A 19,198-nucleotide genomic window follows, 5' to 3' on the forward strand; every position below is an offset into this window, starting at 1 on the left:
CATGAAATTGAGAGCCGAGTGATTTTGGGAGCAGGCAAGTCCAGAAAAGGGACCTGGATACTACTGCCTCCATTTTTCATGACAGGAGGAAGAGAGAAATTGTATGCATAGAAGAAGAAGAAATCATGTGCCAAAGTGAGATATAAGTTTTTGTAACAGCTTCATTTAGCCTGTGTCATGTAGTAAGCTTCACTATAATGTAGTCTTAATTCTCTGTTTGTAAGCTTCAAACCTGCACTTACTCTCTGGCTGAACTACTAGCCCAAAGGCAGAGTGAGTGGCAGAGTGCCAAGAACCCCGGGACTCCTTTAGTTTAACCTCGTCTGCCCTAATGGACGGTGGTGAATTGCATTGTTTTAGCAAGGAAAATTGGGGGGGCCCCCGTTCACGACTGCAGGACGGGGAAGTAGAGACACGCGCCGCCAGTTCATCCGAGCTGCATGCCTCTCTCTTTTCTCTCTCTCTCTCTCTCTCTTCCTCTGTCTCTCCACGGACGACGCTCTGCCACTTTAGATATGTCACGGGCAATAAGGATGAAAAATTGGACTGCTCTTTGTGTCCCCGGTCGGCTTCGTCCTCCACCCTCACGCGCCCGGAGGAGGCCGAGCTCCGCGCTCACGAAACAAAATAGGATTTAACAAGGCCAGAATCACTCACAATGTCTCAGTAAATAGCCACTGAACCCTGCCTGAACCAGCAGCACGGGGTTGGATACAGGCTCGAACATAGAAGTGAAGAGTGAGAGGATAGAGTCTGACAGCACTGGGAGCATTATGCAGGTTTGAATCCATGGTAAAACACGAATGAAGCAGCCAGGTTATATCAAAAACCACAAGCCTCAGTCTGCATTAATTAAGTCTCTGCTTTGCCGTATTGGAAAATGCGCGCTCTGATAACTACGCTCTCCTTTAATGTACCATTTCAATTAAAGCCTTATCTTAATTCCTTTTTTTCGTCTTTTTTGTGTTCATGCCGTTTAACTCAAACCCTTGAGGTTGATCAATGATGTGTGCAGTCTGCTATTAGTTTTATTTTTGCAGATGCACACAGTAAGGTGGGGCTAGGTGGGGAAAACGTGGAAACAAACTTCTTTGCTCATGTATGCCCAGCAATATAATATCAAAGTAAGGTAAGTAATGCTACCTTCATTACTCTACATTATACTACTATACAAAAAATTCTAAGTCCCTAATCCTACATACACCAGTGATCTACAAATATTGCTGTGTATTCAATGACTTTGGGAACATGTGTTGTCTGAGGGGGGTTCTTCACTCTGATTAAGGATATGATGGTGATGAAACATTGTTTTCTTGGGTATTATAGCTTTTATATAATGGTTAGTGCATGTACTATCAAAATAGTGTATAAAAAAACAGGAGTAAGAAAAAAAACTGCTGGCTGCCACCAAAGTAGCATAGCAACCAATTCCATTTCTTTTGGGTATTAACAGCACAGTACAGACATATCTTTGACCAATTGGATTGCTTTGCTCAAACTACCCATTGTGTCAGGGTCTTCACCACATTGTCATATTAATATTCATGTGGTTATGTGTTGATAAGAAGAGACACAAGTCCCAAGTCTTCTTCTGCACTTAGTATTCAGCATGAGAAACGGTTGCCATTGGATTCCCAAAGGACACATGATTCATCTTGTTTTCTTTTTCTCCTGATAACGCAGCTTGTACAGTGACAGCTGTATGTACTGTATTCCGTTTGTGCCTCCGAGATACAGTAAAATCAATACGCCATTATTCAGCTCATAAGTATTCAGCCCATAAGCAAGCCACGGTCAGACCATGAAGACAATGGCTGTGCTTGCCACTGGACAATTTGCATAGTTGACAGCTCCGTGGTTTGGATGGCTTATGTTTGCCGTACCAGTTCCTTGGTACATCCAAACATTGGGTGAATTCATAAATTGGTCCTCTGAACACCAGAGAGTCCCCAAGGGTCAAAGCAGACTCTTGCTAATTTCTATTCATATATTCAGTGTCAGCCTCTCTCAGAGTATACAGTGCACTCTGGACTTTTAATGTTCCCAATGCTCACCAAACGGCATCAATCTATCCAGCAAAAGCTGCAACCAGCAAATAACTTCCTCAGACCACATGCCTTTTTATTTCTGCTCAAGTGGATGGTGTAGACAATTGACTGACAAGTCTTTACTCTTTACATCTTTACTCCTTAACATGTGAAGAACCTGTTTGTGAATCTATCTACCATGCTTTACTGTATTCCAATGCAACCAGAAGGCTCTCCTTTTTAAATGGTAGTATCAGTATCAGTTAGAAATGCATCCAGCAAGACTTTGAAAAGCTGTGGAAATGCTGTGTGGAGCACAAGTACTATAGGATCAAAAGGCTCAAAAGAAAAGAATATGACCCAATGGCTAATACACTTTATGAATATGGTCCATTAAAGCGTTGATGATTTGTCATTGAAATATAAAGCATGTATAACAACATCTTCCATCCTAATTCAATCACCCTAAGATAAAATAAGAAACAGAAATGATCTCCATGGGGAAACTGGGATGTTGCAGCAACAAATAGTAACAGAATACATGGGAAAAATAGAATATAAATGCAAATATAGCGTAATAGAGTCATATAAGCATACGCAACAACCAATAAGCAAATGGAAAATATATACAATATGAGCATATACCAAAAAATATGAATACTAGCATTTGTTTAAGAGAGCACGATCTTTTGAAGACCCTCGAGCTCCTTGACACTGAATGGTAAGACTGCCACTCTAGACCTGTGGCATTTCAGAAGAAAACACAGAGTTGTTTGGTGCTTTAGAGTTTCATTTGGAAACAGGAACAGAGAGACTAACCTTTAACTCAACGGTGCCTGCTGCAATGTCTCTTCAAATGCTTGCGCCACTCTCACCAGCAGTCACTCAGATCTGGAGGACATGGAAATGAGAAATAAGAAAGAACCTGTTAGCACAAATTCATGGAGAATAACAGCCTATTATTATCTCAGATTAAGGGGCCAACATGACCGAAATGCAAATAAGGGGAAAGGACCAATTGCATATCCATTTGGGGGTCTTTGGCATCTATATAGACTCTTGTACCCGAAAGCTTAACCAATAAACTGGTGTTTTTTCGCATAGCGGTGCTGCATGGAACTTTTGTTGTGACATTTTGAGGTCTTTGGCATTAAAAAAATGTGACAACTTGTGTTCTAAAGCTATGTTGAAAGGAAGAAATTCCCCTAAAGCCACAGGTACAAAAGACAAAGACCACAAGCCTGCTTTGCATTTCAAATCTCAGAATAATCAGTGCGCACAATGGACTCAAACAACTGTATCCAGGAACTAGACACGGATAAGTAAGCCCACGTCATTCGCCCCTGTTGATCTTTCCATCAACTCAGTAGTCTGTGCGTGTCAGCGGTGGGGTGGCAGATATCCATTATCGATGGACTGTTTTCACAGACAATTGGCCATATTCAGTGGAAGGCCAGTGGAGGCCGGCCATGTGTTGGAGAAGCGGGACAGAGAGCAGCTGGGGATCTCCTCCCAACAGATGCTGCCTGCTGCGGAGCTGTGGGAGGCATTCCAGTATGGCTTTGGTGGAGAATGTGCGGATCTGGGTGCTATTTTCACTCACTACAACTAAACTTTATTTTAGAGCAAATGTAGAGATGTACAGATATAGAGGCTTTGGAGTTGCAGCACAAATCTCCTAGCAACCATGGCTGGCTGTGTTCAAATTATAGCTAAACTCATACCTAACGAGTTGCATATTTAGAAAAGCAATCAACTGCTCACAGCCACTGTGCATTATGTCACCTGAAAGTCCTCTTTTGGTTTGAACGCCTGCTTGAATGCAAATTCCCTTGAGCGATGCAAAATTGCTCCAAACCTTAAATGCATTTTTTCACTCGGCCTTCAAAAAGTGTTTAAGCAAACCGCAAATGAAAAGGTATTTTCACAGCACAGGGGGAGATGTGAAGCTATCAGCGCCACCCCTAAAGGTGTGTGAATGTGGCGAGCTTACTGATTCTTTTCCCATTCACTCTCTCCCTCCCTCACACTGCGAAAAGTGTATTTACTGGGCATCTGATGCACAGATTAAAAGCCATTACCTCTGCTTGGCAGGGAAATAAAGGGGAAGTATTCGCAGACAGCGCATTCATTCACATTTCAATGCTCCTGTCATGCCTCGTCAGAATATTAAATTATGATGGAAAGTGAAAAGGTAAATAAATTCCATTTTACATAGCGCTAAACACATTCAAACACATTCAAATGCATTGTGCTAGTGTGTGCTCTTGCCTTTACTTGCCCGAAGGCAGTCACTTTAGAGTATCAGTAGAATATATGCCCAGTACTAAAGATCTCCAGTCTTTACTATACTTTCATGTCACTCAATGCCATTCCAATTGCAATCAACAGAATGTAATACAATAAAACCAACCATCAGCTAAGTGTAGCAGTATGGCATTTGTAAAGCATTTCTTCAGAGTTAATGATCATGATTTTCAGGTAATCACAACAATACTCCTGTGTGTGTGTGTGTGTGTGTGTGTGCGTGTCTGCTCTTCTCATTCTTCCTAATATGCCATGCATTGGCTGTATATTGGATCCATATTGGGACCCAAAGGGGGCTGCTCTGAAAAACATTCACACTCCCCCTGTTAATTTCCAGCTGTTCTCACATGTAAATCACATACAGAGCACAGGCTGTGGTGACAAGAAGTCGCGTCATTATGGTGTGCGCAAACCAATGATGCATCGCCATTTGAGATGCGCTGCTAAATATGCATGCATAACAAATAGCATGATCGGAACACAATGGGCATGTCAATGTGATATCAATCGCTAGCAATTGAGCGTTTGTCTTTGTGACTTTCAGCAGCCATCTGCACAAGTTCTTTTGTGAAGCTTCATAGAACACAGTTCCTGTTTCCCGCTGCGTTTCGTTTTCACATTTGCTCCTCTCATCCTTCTGCTCATAATTCTTTTATCACTTTTCAATATACTCAGACACGCAATAAAAATTCTTCTAAGGACCTCTCCTTTTTGCACTGTTTGTCCAGCTCTCTGTCACCCTCTCACACGGTCTCAGCATCTGCCTCTAACATTTCTGCTGCTCTGGATGCTCTCGTCTCCATCATCCACACATAAAGCCGACACATTCCCCCGGTGGACTCATCAGTATTCCACCCAGGTGGTTTTTATCATTTATTCGCTTTTGCACGGGCTCTTTGAATGGGATCTCGGGCAGAGAGACGAACTAAAACAATGCAATCCGCGCGCTCGCTCTGTGATGGATATGGCCCAGGCGCGGCCGGTTTCTGGGGCTGCAATCATGCCTCCCCCTGCTCCCACCGGCTCTGATAGCACAGGGAGAAATGACATTCATTTCTCTCGGTATTCCAGACATGGCCATGTTCATCTCCATGTTCAACAGCCTGTGCAGTAGCTTATGTAACAATATGATGAGGAGGCATGGAAACGATCTTTAGATCTGTGTGTAGACTGAGAACCAGTCAAGGGGGATGGGAGACACTCGACAGGAGAGATATTACCACGGTAATCTACACTGAGAGGGTGAGCTGTAGAGCAAGCTGACCTTGAAGAGTTTAACCTGCCAATCAAAAGAGTGTTTCTCCTCTCTGACAGGCAGTGAGGCAGAAAGCAAAGCCCCAGATATGTCAGCCGGTGTAATGACTTGACCATGGCCCTTTGCCATCAGCATCTTTAAAGTGAACTGGTGTTAAGCTCTGTACTGCGGTCCAGAGGAGAATGTGCCTGTGAAAAGCAATATGATCACCATGGATTTTTGAATTGTGTGAATTAATTATCAATAGATCTTCAATAAAACATATTCAGGATTGTTTTTTTTACCTGCATCAGGCTTTGAATCACTTGACAAACAGAGCAGGATACATATATTATACATCTTGGGTAGAGCTGTATAGAACTGCTCCCCTGTGTTTCATTACTGGTATACAGTAACCAGTGATTATGAAAACATTTCAGGCATTTATAGTAGTAGATGGAACGATTGGTTAAACGGCAGAATAAGCTTAAATTCATGAATCACTGACATCATAAAGAGCCAACAATATAAAACTGCAGTACTGAGACATTACTATAAGTTTAAAAAATCTCTGGAAAATGAATGTATCAGTGACAAAACAAATAGCATAATAATAACAAAGGGTTAGAAATAGCAATACAAAAAGTAAAGAAAAGATTACACATTAAAGCATCTGAATGTATGTAAAAGTATTCTGAGTGAAAGGGGGAATGCTGAACCCTCTATGCTTAGACATACCATGTATCTACTACTATAGAGAGGAATGCCACTAAAATACTCAGCAACTGTTCCCCAGCATGCTTCACAACAACCCTTCTCCACTGTACAGTGCATCTACATAAGGCAAATCTCTATGCGGATGGAGCTCCACCAGGCTCGCCATCTGCTCCAAGGAAGAAGACTATTCCACTACTCCAACACCGAAGAGTCAGCAGTCGGCTATTTCCATGTGGCATGTGCTATATAAAACCAATTCTAATAGCAATGGGTTGAAGTCGAGGCTTTGATTTTACTGCCAGTGTATGGCAAAAAAAATGCGGATCATCCTTGAACAATATTCTTTCTGTAACACCGAGCCCTACTGAGATTTTTATGAATTCCTCCTCTTGCTTGCTCTTAAAGACAGAGTATGCTGTCATCCGCCTGCACTTACACTAATTTCTTGAGGTCTTCCTGGAAAAGCTGTCTGTCTATTTGCCATATGCGGACTTTCAGTTAGTGCTGTCAGCCAGAAGCGTTATTCTGTGGTCCATAACAAGGTTTTATTCTGGCCTGCACTCAGTCCACGGAAAGCACTGAGCGACAGTGAAATATAAATGTAACAAGGTACAGGGATTGACGTCAACAGTGGAACAGATGAGAAATGAAAAAAACATGACACCCGGCAGTATTGTAAGTTGAGACCGAGTCTTCCTTTTTATCATTTTTGCCTTCTATTTTCTGAAGTAAATGCATTCAATCTAGCCAGGTGACACCCCATCCCCACCCACACCCACCCAACGGTCTTCGTCATGCCGTGGAGGCTGGATCATATGTCTTGGGTGGAGACATGCTGCACCTGGTTAAAAGGCAATCTCAGTGGCAGCTGTAGTATTGGTGGATTAGTTATCCTGTTGTGACACATTTGCAATCCTCCCCTTCTGCTTCTGATGGCTGCTCACTGGGAGAGTAATTATGAACCCGGGAGATCATTTTAAATGGTAAACTCCCCTCATGCAGCAGCAGTCATGTTTCATTTTACCAGTCACAGGTAAGATGACGACAGGTGAAATATATTTTTTGCAGTACTGCAGCTCTACATAAACTTGGAACAAGTGTTTTCAAGCTACAGGCCATATTAAACCCTATTAATAATAGAGCTATCAGACACCAGAGACCCTAAATTACACATTCAATACATTTCACCCTTCACCTCCAATGACTTCGCATAGCTTTTGTGCGCACACATGCTCAGTTGCAAGGCCGCTCCATCCTGCCTCCTCTGAAGACATGAAGACAGGGATCACAGTGTCTCCTGGGTGGGCCTTTATCCCTGTGGCAGTGTGCTGTCCTCCATAGACACTGCCCTCTGAGCAAACAAGATTACCTTGATGAACACAGGCAGGCTTGTTTACTCCCTGTCTCAAGGTACTTTGGGGGTGACTCACTGCCAGTGAGGACAAGAAACTTTGGAGACGGGAGCTCTGCGATGCAGCGCACAGATATCTACTGCAATCAAAAGAACGCTCCGATTGAGAGTTTCTGTAAACCCGGCTCTCAAATACAATGAACTACTGCTGTGCAGGTCGATGTGTGTAGATGGCCAATTATAAGAGGTCTTATGCACCGTGTGTGGCCTTTTTGTTGCATCTGTCTTTGTGCACTCTGATTAATCTTTTATAGTTGGGTCCTCAAATGCCTGGCAGCATTGGAATAAAAAAAAAATCGGTACCATTCTGTATCTCTCTAACAGCCTCTTCTTGCTGGTTCAACCAATTCAGAAGCAGTCCTTCACAAATGCACCACTTTCTCTCATGCATGCACAGTACTGAGCCAGAAGTGGGGAATGGGTGGGAAGAGGGAGAGGGGCGGATGGGGTCTTCCAAAGAGAAAATACAGTATATAACAGTTTTAAATCTGTGGCAGTTTTCCTCAGGTGGCATCTCTTTATTTATCATCCAGATACCAAATCCAAGGGTTTGAGTATGGGGGCGCAAGAGTTACTCAACAATGAAATGCAATACAAAAATCAATATCCTGAAAACAGCGGATATCCCCATGTGGTAGGTACATGATGCTACACAGACTCTGCTTGGCCAACAAATGTCCATTATGTCACTGCATCTGTACTAGTGATTTTATATAAACATTGTTCATACGCTAGACCAGTTTACGGTAGGTCACACATGTTTGTAATGGATGTCGAGATGTGTCCTGTCCTGTGAGCAGGAGAAATAGCTGTGCCGTTGTTTGGCAGACCGCCATTTGAAAGCGGGCTCTATCTTGAATAAGAACGGCTGATACCCATCTCATCCTCCCTCATTTCCAACAATGGTTTATCCATCCACTGGAGGCAATGCTCTTAGAGCTAGTTGAAGTAAGGTGATTGTTATTCACACACATGCCTGAAGCATTTTACAGTGCCCAGGGACCCTAAAGGGCTAGAGTGCACAAGTAGGAGAAGGTGGATATCATAAAAAGAGATCGAAAACGGATACGGAGGTCTAGGAGAAACTAGACCTTTATTGTTTCACGCCAGGAATTCACTGGCTTTGCAAAAGCACAGATGAACCACCACAGTGAAACACCAGGACCTTCAAGGCATGTCCCTGTTATGAAACCCAAATGATGACCCATATAATAAGTCATTCTCTTCTGCTTCTTTACATCCATTCTTAACTCGTCATTATCCATGGGCAACGTCTCATCTGATCTGTGAGTTCATTTCCTCAGCAATATTGTCATTTGTTGGCAGCACACTGTACAAGCTGGAGGTGCAAGCATTTCATTTATAGGTAATGGAATCCAAAGATCTACAGACAAATGTGTGCCTATTTTGACTGCACAGCCTATTTTTTCTGGGGGCAGTCACTCAAAATATAAATGGAAAGGATATAAATCCTTTCCTAAGTGTTTTCCAGCAAGGAGGTATAGGCTACTTATAAGCTTCACAGGCTGTCAACATCTTTCAATGTAATCTTAAGACATACTTTTTTAGCCTTTTAATATGAAGTCTTAACATCTAAATAATCATGGTGTTTTTTGTTTCATTTGCTTATTTATTGTTTGTTTTTATTGCCTTAATGTTAAGCATCTTGTATTGCAATCTTGCACGGAAGCTCCCATATAAATAAAGCTTTACTGATTGATTGACCTGAAAAATACATAGCAGCACTATGACTAAGTGATTTCTGAGAGATCATGTATTCTACCCTCTCAGTCTTATGGCAGCAGCATGTAATGGACAGAATTCATGTTTATGTGTTAGGGAGGGCAGGCAAATCAAACTAGGGCAGAGAGGGGTCTCCATGGTGACAGCAGAAAAAGAGCCAGTGGTACCTATGCAATGTTCAGGGCGAGTAACGCATTCTTTAACCTCTTATTTGAGAACAGCATGAGACAGTAAACGGTTAAATCTGTTTGAATTGATTCATAACAACTGCTGGCTTGTATTTGTATTAATAATGCCACCATTGCACCCTCTACCTTCTGCTTCCCCCCTTCTTGACATTATTCAAAACGCATGCAGTGCAGTAATCTCCATCAAGTTTGGTACAACAACCTTGTGGAAGAATGACATTCATCCACAGCAACAGTGGTGCCTTGTCTCCTATCATTACCCATCAGCAGAGCATCTTTCATCATCTGTGTGTCAGTATTCAAAATGGTTCTGAAGTGTGAACTACTGCTGTATGCCACCAGAGTTGTTATTATCGACACATGCTGGCTGTACTTATGATGATCAAGATTGCACTACAATATGACTTGATACAAAATGAAAGATTTTCTTTGTATTCTGACCAACAACGACTTCATGTGTCTGCTGTGTGCGATTTCTGCTGAAGCCTTGACCCAAAAAGCGATGTTCATCTGGAAAATGATGAGAAAGAGCTCAGTGAAGGCCAGGATAACAGATGCCAATATGAAGGGGGGGATGCCAAGGTCTCCAGAAATATTGCCAATGACCCAACAACAATCACCATAGAGAACAAAACAAGTGTATCCACTCAAGCTATTCCAGTGAGAGACATTTTGGAGGGAATGGTCCAGGAGCTCATTGTAGAAAACCATCCAGCTGAGACAAGAAAAAGGCCAGTTAGAAAAAGTTAATTCCAACCTTGAAATCAGGATGGCTTGTATGGAAAGATTATGTGATGAAGCACACGAAAACATGACAAGGCCACAAGATGAGTGTGAGCTCAAGCACAAATTGGAAAAGACCCAGAATGACCTGGATATCAAGTGGAAGGAGGAACTCTATCCCCAGCTAAGGGAACCAGGTAAATGAAGTAAATTATATGACGAACAATGCTCCCATCCAGGTATGCAAGACCCCCAACAAGGCTGTAAGACTGGTTCGGCCGTGCAGTTCTGCGTCTGAAAGTCACGATGAAGCTTGCAGCTCCTCTACCAAGCAGCATGGATCACTGTCTGAGATTTACTGCCATTCTCCTGGCTCATGTGTCCATGGTGAGGAGAGTTTCAGTGATCCAGCTCCCAGCCTCCTGAGTTGGACTGACTTCTTCCCAATGAAGAGTATCTTCCTGGCTCTGCGCTAATTGCCTCCCACATATTTGCAAGACATGCAAGCACATTTTCTCCAAAAATATTTGGACTGCATCTTCAGTAAACAAATTGAAATGAATTATGAATATACAAAACTTAGAACTTAAACGAGTAATTTTCTTTGTATAAACTTTTTTACCACATTGGGAGCAGGACCTGAAACTAACTTGTTTTGTCCACAGTGGCTTGTAGATTTTGAAATTCACTTTCATTTTCCACTTGCCAAAATTGTTTTTTTGAAGGACATCATTTAAAAAGTTTTATGCACTGCTCCCACAACAAGCCTGTAAGCTATAAGGAAAAATAAAATCTTAATTGAGGCACTTAATGTAGAAAATATTTTATGCAACCAGTAGCAGATGTTTGGCCTCTTGCATATCACATATTTCATATAGAGTGCATCGAATGGAGAGTATATCCTTAAAACATTACATATACCCTTTCTAGGTTATTTCTAGGTACTTTTTACTACATTGGAACTAGTATTCAGCTGTGGCATCTCATTTAATATAAGCTAGTGCAATGTAGAGAGGCCACAAAATGGAGTCGAATGCATTAGTAACATTAAAAAAAACAAAAAGACAAACAAAATTGCCACCTCTATGCCTCTAATGCACTTCTCTAGCTTGGCCTTTTCCAGTGGATGATCAAAGCTGGTCTAAGCCTGTAAAAAGGCTTGACTCTGGGGGCAAAGGGGGTCCACTGACTCAGGCTCCTCTCCCTGGCCTTTGAGGACCCAACTGGGCTTTCATGTGCTCCTGCTGCCTCACTGTTATTACCTAGAGTAGATGCCCTGAGAGATGCCTGCTTCTTTTCATCTTGAAGTACAGGGGACAAGGTGGAATCGACAGTGGGGGGGGAAAAAGTATAAAAATGCTGTCATTTTCCACGATTTTGGGTATAATTTGGAAAGAGGCAGAGCAAATTCAAAGTCAAATACACAATGAGCCAGGTGGGGTAAACAAAAGGGAGTTCAGTGAGCCACAAAGTGGGCCAGACTGAAAGGGGGAAGACTGCGGTGTCAATTTGTCTCCTGCTGTGACAATTACTCCAGTGGGACACATGAGGGCTTTTGTGCTTTTGTGCTCTGTTGGATGTCAGCTGGTGAAAAGCACTTTGCAGTTTGTTTAGATCCTACCTAAGATGCTCAGCTCACACGTACCATTAACATCTTTTTTGGAACCTGTCCCTTCAACTGTCATAGAGGAAGTGTCATTTTGTTGAGTTTTTCATCTTAAAATGATTTCATAGTTAAGCATGAATTTTTCCTTGGTGCTCAATTGTGTGGTCCTCATCCAGCCCTCATGTCTCTACTGAGAGGGGTGAAGAGATTCCCCAGCATGTTTTCTGAGGAATCTTCTGCCTATTGGAAACCATCCCTCTGCCCTCACCGCGATCAATACTGACATTTCAAATGTGTTACATCTCACTCTGAGTAAGAGACCGATCTGGGGGATCAAAACATTCCCTGAAATCCTAACAAGTTAGATATGATGATAATGTAGTGATACTCTGGAGCGAGCTCAAAGTCAGTCTGGCTGTCCTTGAGGCAGCAAAATAATTTGAAAATAAAGACTCACAATGCATACTCTGGCAGGATTCCTCAGCTTTTTTATCTAACAACGCTTCTAGTCAGCACAGCACTTATTCTTAGAGGTGTGAAAAACCTGACGTAGTTTTCAGAAATAACAGCACAGTCTTGGGAGGCTTTTTGGTTTCCTAGCAACTCGGCTGCAAGCCTACTTTGACGCAGTGGTGAAGTTAAACATTAACTAAAAAGAAAACTGTAACATAGCACCCAACATACAGTATATGACACAGAGGACAGAGGAACACAACAATAAACTTTATTTGGCTCATCCTCTATTGGAACAAATGTGTTGGGTTCAGTTTGCTGTGATCCCCTCTGAAAAATCCTCTCGTGGGGGAGCGTTGATGAAGCAACACAGGCAGAAGGTTCACCGGTGTTTGAACACAACAAACAGACACCCAGAATTATGCTCCCATGTTCAATTTACAGCCGACTGTGAGCCAGCGCAGCATTAAACAAGCATCTGGGTGTTTTGGCTCGGGCTGCTGTCGGCTAGGTGGAGAAAGCCCTTTTTCCTTTGCGAGGCTCAAACAGCGCAGAGCAGGGAGGCGACCATGACTGAGGCCCACTCGCAATGAAAAAAACGTCCTTAGTCCTTGGGTACAACCTCACAAGGCCGAATCAATGTTTTATAGTGTTGTGATAGTTCCCCATCATCCATATCCAGAAGTTTTTGGCATGGTATGAGATGTACAGTACATATAATAATGCCTATTTTGTGATGATCACATATTGTGCTGTATTGAGAGTAATCACATTGGTACTGATGAGGCTGTCTCTCCTGAAATATTCTTTTTCATACATGTTGATGGAAAAATGAAGGGTGGGCGAAAAAAAAAAAAAGCTTCTTTCACATCCAAACAGACAAAAGAGAGGAAGCGAGCACAAACATTGACATTTAGAGGCAACACACGAGTCAGAACCATTAATGTTTCCTCCAAAATGTCAAAGTAATTATACACCTTTGTATACTGTAAGGAAAGAAAAGGAGCCCGCATACCCTATGTGATCTTTGTAGTACATTAGTGCCATGTTCACACTGTGGGTCTGTGTTAATGGCACATGAGTATGCTCAAAATAGGGAATAACATTAATCACACAAGTGGTTGCTTAAAACCACTCTGGACTCCATCAGCCAAGGCGAGTCACAGTACCTGAGAGGAGCTAATTATGGAAGTGTATTGTGTGTTATGGGCAAAATATCAGTGTGGAAATACAGAGCCAGAGAAAAAAAATCGCAGCCAAAACAGCATTGCCATGTTAGACTGAGATGTTGCTAACAAGGATTTTTATTAGCCTTACTAATCCATCTCAGAGATTTGGCCACAAGCTCCGATATGCAAAGTCATGAGCTGAGCGGGCATCATCAGTGTGATTGAGTTCACCCCTGTGCTCTGTTCAAATATTTCCCCGCCAGATTAAGTTTGCTAAACACACAATTCAGCGCAATTACCTTAGCCATCAGTGTGTGTCATTATAGCAGCGAAGAAGAGAGACGGGCACGGGCCACAGTGACGACGAGAGGCAGCTACATTTCTCCTGAGTCGCCCCATCAATCCATTAGCGATCCAATCCAAAGCACCCTGCAGGCAGGACGCGTGCAAGACAAAAGTCTGCTTTCCTTAAACTTTGGATGCACCTCAGTGCCATAAAGAGACTTAAGAGAAACAGAAAAACAGAATCCTGAATTCCACAGAGAAACTGAAAGAAAGGAAAGTGTGGAAGGGATGAGGAAGGGAAAAGATGTAGCTGAAGTGATAATTTAAATGAGAATAGCACTGAATTTCAGCGTAGAAATATGCTATCCATTTGTCCTTGGATAGTTTAGTCATCCTTATTACTAAACAATTCACATTGCTTGCCAAAAATGAGGCAAGAGCTTACCTCACATGCTAATGTGGGATGTTAAACTTAAAGGCAGCCCCATAGAGAATTAAGCAAAGAAGATGGAAAAGTTGACTGCGCTATCAGATCTAAACCAGAAAATGTACCCAAATCCCCCGGAGAATTATCTCAGATTCTGTCACATTCACCTTTTCCATCTTTTCCAATTTATTCTCATTGGGACAGCGCATTGGCGTGATCGCAACACCGATTAGAGGGTGGAACAAACGCACACGCCTGCTGTCTCTTGCTCTGGGAGATGGCCGCGAGTGGGAGAACAAATTCAGAATGAACTTTCCAAGAGCACAGGAATATCATTTGGAAGTTGAGACTCTGTGGTATTCCCATTTTAAAAGATATCAGAAAACAGTGCTTTTGTAAGATTAAATATATCTTCAGCTCTCCATACGGTGACATTTAGGCTCAATGGTCTGTTTTGACGGAGAGTCTCACTTCCATTTGTTATCATCCTGTTATTATCTCTATTGATTTCCAAGAGATGTGTTCGTGAGTTAATGGATGGTTTGTAAGTCCAGCCCCTCATGGAGTCTAGTACTGTACCTCAAAGAGGGAGAAAAAGCAAGATAGTGTGTTTAAGAGTGCTATTTGGGCTCCGCTGTTCTGGATGTGCCCATGTGTGTCTGTTTGTTCCCCAGGCAGTAAGAGTGGCCTTCTTGTAGTCTCTGAATATTTACCAAGGCATAGTTTAATCCCCGAAGAGAAAAAAAACACCACCCACACTCCCTGTGGAGTGAGGAAAGAGGGATTAAACCTGCAGCCCATACCTCAAAGACACACACACACACACACACACACACACACACACACACACACACATACACACACAAACAGCATTAAATTTCCCCGAATTCAGTTATTTTAGTCTCCCTGTGGTTTTACACAAAACAAATGTTGCTTCGTATTAATATCAAGTTGGTTTGTAAGTGCCTTGGGCTCAGGCGTCGGGATGAGTCACCAGTGGCTGATCTAAGAGCAGTTGGAGAAGTGTGCCTGCCTGCCTGCCTCAGATATTTCACGTAGTTCAAGAGCAGATTAGAATGCAGCAGCTTTGATCCTGCTAATATGATCCTTACCAGCTTTTCAGAGCCCTGCTGCCATTGGTGTATGAGATGATTCGCCTCTTACTGCCAGCGGTCAGCACAGTGGATTGGGACTGTGGGTCTTTCTCTCTGGCTCTCCCTACATCTCTCAATAATCACTTAATAACATTATGCTCTGAGTTATGCAACCACGCCAACAGTTCATTTTCTTTACTTTGTTGCATTTTTGTATTTGGTTCGTATTTGGCAACCAGGATGTGTAAACAAATTACAAGCGAATTACAAGTGAAAGAAAATATTCCTTTTCTGCAAAATCATAACATTACAGCCCAAATGGACCCCAAATATGAAAAGATAATAAGTTTGTTCCCTATTAAACTATAGAGCAAACATGAAGCTAGCCCTCAGTGGACACAACCACAAGGCACAGGAAAACCTGCTATCTACTGGGAACGCACCAGGGGTTTTGGAGGTGCACTTCCATACAATCAGTTTTCTATTCCAGTCTCTACAGTGATAGAAAATGGAATAATAGAGAAGTGACAAGTCTCTATTCCAAAGGAACGGAACAACCGGTACAGACATGCCTCTACGTGTTGGAGAACTGAGCTCAATCTGTTCTCTAAATTGGCTTTTTGGAGCTTTAGATTTCATAGACAATACATGGAATGATGTCTGTTGCGGATGAAATTTAGGGTGTAATTTTGAAGATGGATGATATCTACAGCAAGACACCCCCCGACTTTGTTGATGAGGGGGAAAACGATAAGGCAATGTAACTGCTTGGGCATATAGAATGCCTGATGATGACACTGAGTAACAGAAAAAACAACAGAAATAAATATAGAAATGTTTGATGAAGAATTTTAGAGACTTAACCCAACCAGTATGCTACCATTACTGTATGTTTTGTAAATGAGCAAATATCTCTGGGAACCCACTGAGCCTTGCAAGTGGGAGGACTGGCCTAGACAGCTGCTGCTGCTGCTGCTGCTGCTGCTGCTGCTGAAATCACCAGTTAGGAGCAGTGCTTAATTTGTGCCGGATCCTGCTGGAACGGGATCCGGCACCTCGCGGTTTTGGACTACATGCATTCCGGTACTTATTTGCGTGGACCCGGCACCTCTGGTGGCATGAAAGTTTTGGTGTTTTTTTTTGTCTGCCATGTAATAATCCCAATAGTTGACTCTTCCTTTCCCCTCCCTTCCAAAAACCGAATTGGCTCATTTCCATATGAAGACAGGTGATTACCGTATTAGAAAGTAACAACAAGCGCATAGTAATCACATCACATGAGTGAGCTGCTCTGCAGAGTGTGTTATGGTCAACTTCAGACATCGTCATGGCTAAAAGACAGTTGAATTTGCTGTCCATATGTCCGTTGTGTGGACTATTTTTGGAAAATTAGACACGGTAAGCATGTTTTGTTTTTTTTTGTAAATGTGTTACAGTTTTCTGCTGGGACAATAACATCTAAATTTATATTTGCATAGATGAAAACAGAAATTATTTGGAGTGTGGACCTCTAAGTCCCGCAGTTAAATATATGGGCAATTGCGCATGTTATGTTGAGTGTCCAGAAATAATTGGTAATATAATTGGTTGACGTGAAGGGCTGTAAGCCCCACATCAATGTGGGCATTTCAAAACCAGCACGGTCCAGCTGAGTGTCGCATTTAGGTCGACTTCTAGCTGCATGGCATGACCATGATACGTTTTATTTCTGTCATTTCATTATTCGCTGACATTGTTTCCTACATTCAAAATAGATATCCTATGAAAGTATTTGTGTTGAATATTAATGCGTAACTACTCAAGCCAGAATTTGTCTGGTAAATGGTTGAAGCCATTACAGTTTCCTTTATGTGTTTATGTATGATTAGGATATCTCACAGCCAAGTATGTGGGCATTTTTATGTTGTGCACAGCGCAGTTATATCTTTAGTCCACTACTTGAAGGGCAGGTTTGTAAAAACCCATCGTTTTGGACAAAATGAGCATTATGTAGCCTATGCAATAATCAAATATTGTTATAGGTCCCCAGTAGTTGGAGCTCTAGGTCATATAGTCGGTCATTTAGTAATGTTTAGGCTGTTGGTCTACAGTAAGCTATATGGCTGCACTGAGCACCACCGTGCCTCCAATGCACTTGATATGTTCCGGAACCTTTTTCCTCCAGACCGACTCGCGGGAACACCGACCACTTGGTGTTCCGGGACCTCATCATTTACAAATTAAGCACTGGTTAGGAGGGATGTTTGGCATTGACTGAATGTAGAAAACAAAAAGGAATATGAAGGAGTAAGGACAATTAAGAAAACCTACACATTTTAGCAACAGCCTAGGCTAAGTTTGATGGAGGAAATGAAGCAAGGAGCTTCAAGAGCATATTGACAGGAGCCAAAGATTGTGCAACAAAAATGGAACAGCCTACTACTTATCAGCATTGTGATTTTCAGTACAAAAGTATGCAGTTAGTTATTCAGTCCAAGTGAATTTTGCGAAGGCTGAATGTTCCAGCACCATATGTTCCCTGGTCCAAATAATTGGCCCACCACTCTGTACCTAATGATAAATAGAGTTAAAATATCAAAGTCAAAGCTTAAACTACCTTTAATTTCCTGTGTAGCACAGAAGTAATAGATGTGTTACCACATTTATTGTTTCACTGTTTCCTGTTATCAAAGCAAGACACACTGCGCTGCAAATAAAATATTTGAAATCAACCCAATTTTCAAATGTGCAGCTGATGCTAATTTTCTAAAGCTTGTATGTGACAGCCCTCTACAGAAACTAGAAATGTCTTCGACAGCTAAGCTCATACAATATCAATGAGGCACACGTCCTTCTCTCAAGGGAGAGAAGCAAACAGGGTCGGTCTTTTGTATCGGTCATATCTCCTCCAGCCCATGGTGACCGCAATGTGTCTGAGACACTTTGGCTCACAAAGGACAGATCGACACCATGGAGCCAGGGGAACTGGGGCATTGTGGGAAATGGCTTCCCTGTGGCCATTTTGAACATGCTAGGCCTTCTTCCCTCATGTGTTGTCCTCTCTTAAGCTTGTCCAGAGGGCAGCTTTTTTTTTCTTCCCTGTGTAGGGATCATGGAGCTGTGCTGACAGAAACATGCCACCCTGTTTGATGGTTACTAAACACTGTGTGGCAGCCTGAAGCAGAGGCCACAGGGAAGAACTGTTATGCACATAGCATAAGGAGGAGACAATGGCAAGAAAAATATACATAAACACCCAGCTTGTTTGTATTGTTTTTGGCCCATTGTGATTATGTATTCTATGGTTTGTATACTGTATAGTTGATGCAATATTACAAATGCATTAACCTATCTAGCTCTGATGAAAAGGTTAACCTCATTCACTTAACTTTTAGTTTGCCTTGATTTTGCATCCCAGCACTAGTAGCCTACTTTGTGGAAAACAAAGTTGGATCAATAGTTGGCTCCAAAGCCACATCATGAGCAACATAACTGCCCATACTGCCCCCATGTATCCCATACAGTATATATGGCAACTATGGGTTATTGATTATTACCAATTTCCTTGGCTAATTTTCGCTAAATGCAATGGGAAGAATAGTCGAGAAAATAACTACTGACCCAATCTGCTGACGTTATCCATTTATATTTTTCAGTTTATATAGGTTGCAATGAGTGTCCTTGTATATGACCATGTAGTCTAGATATTTCACATTAAAAAAACAAAACTGCTATAGCTGGCAGGGACTTCACTTGCCATGCAGAATACATGGTGGATCAGATTCGTCTATCGAGTTGTCCGTTTCCCCCTTCATCAAGCTCCTTAGTTGCAGCT

The sequence above is a fragment of the Centroberyx gerrardi genome, chromosome 24 (assembly GCF_048128805.1).
Source record: "Centroberyx gerrardi isolate f3 chromosome 24, fCenGer3.hap1.cur.20231027, whole genome shotgun sequence".
Lineage (NCBI taxonomy): Eukaryota > Metazoa > Chordata > Actinopteri > Beryciformes > Berycidae > Centroberyx > Centroberyx gerrardi.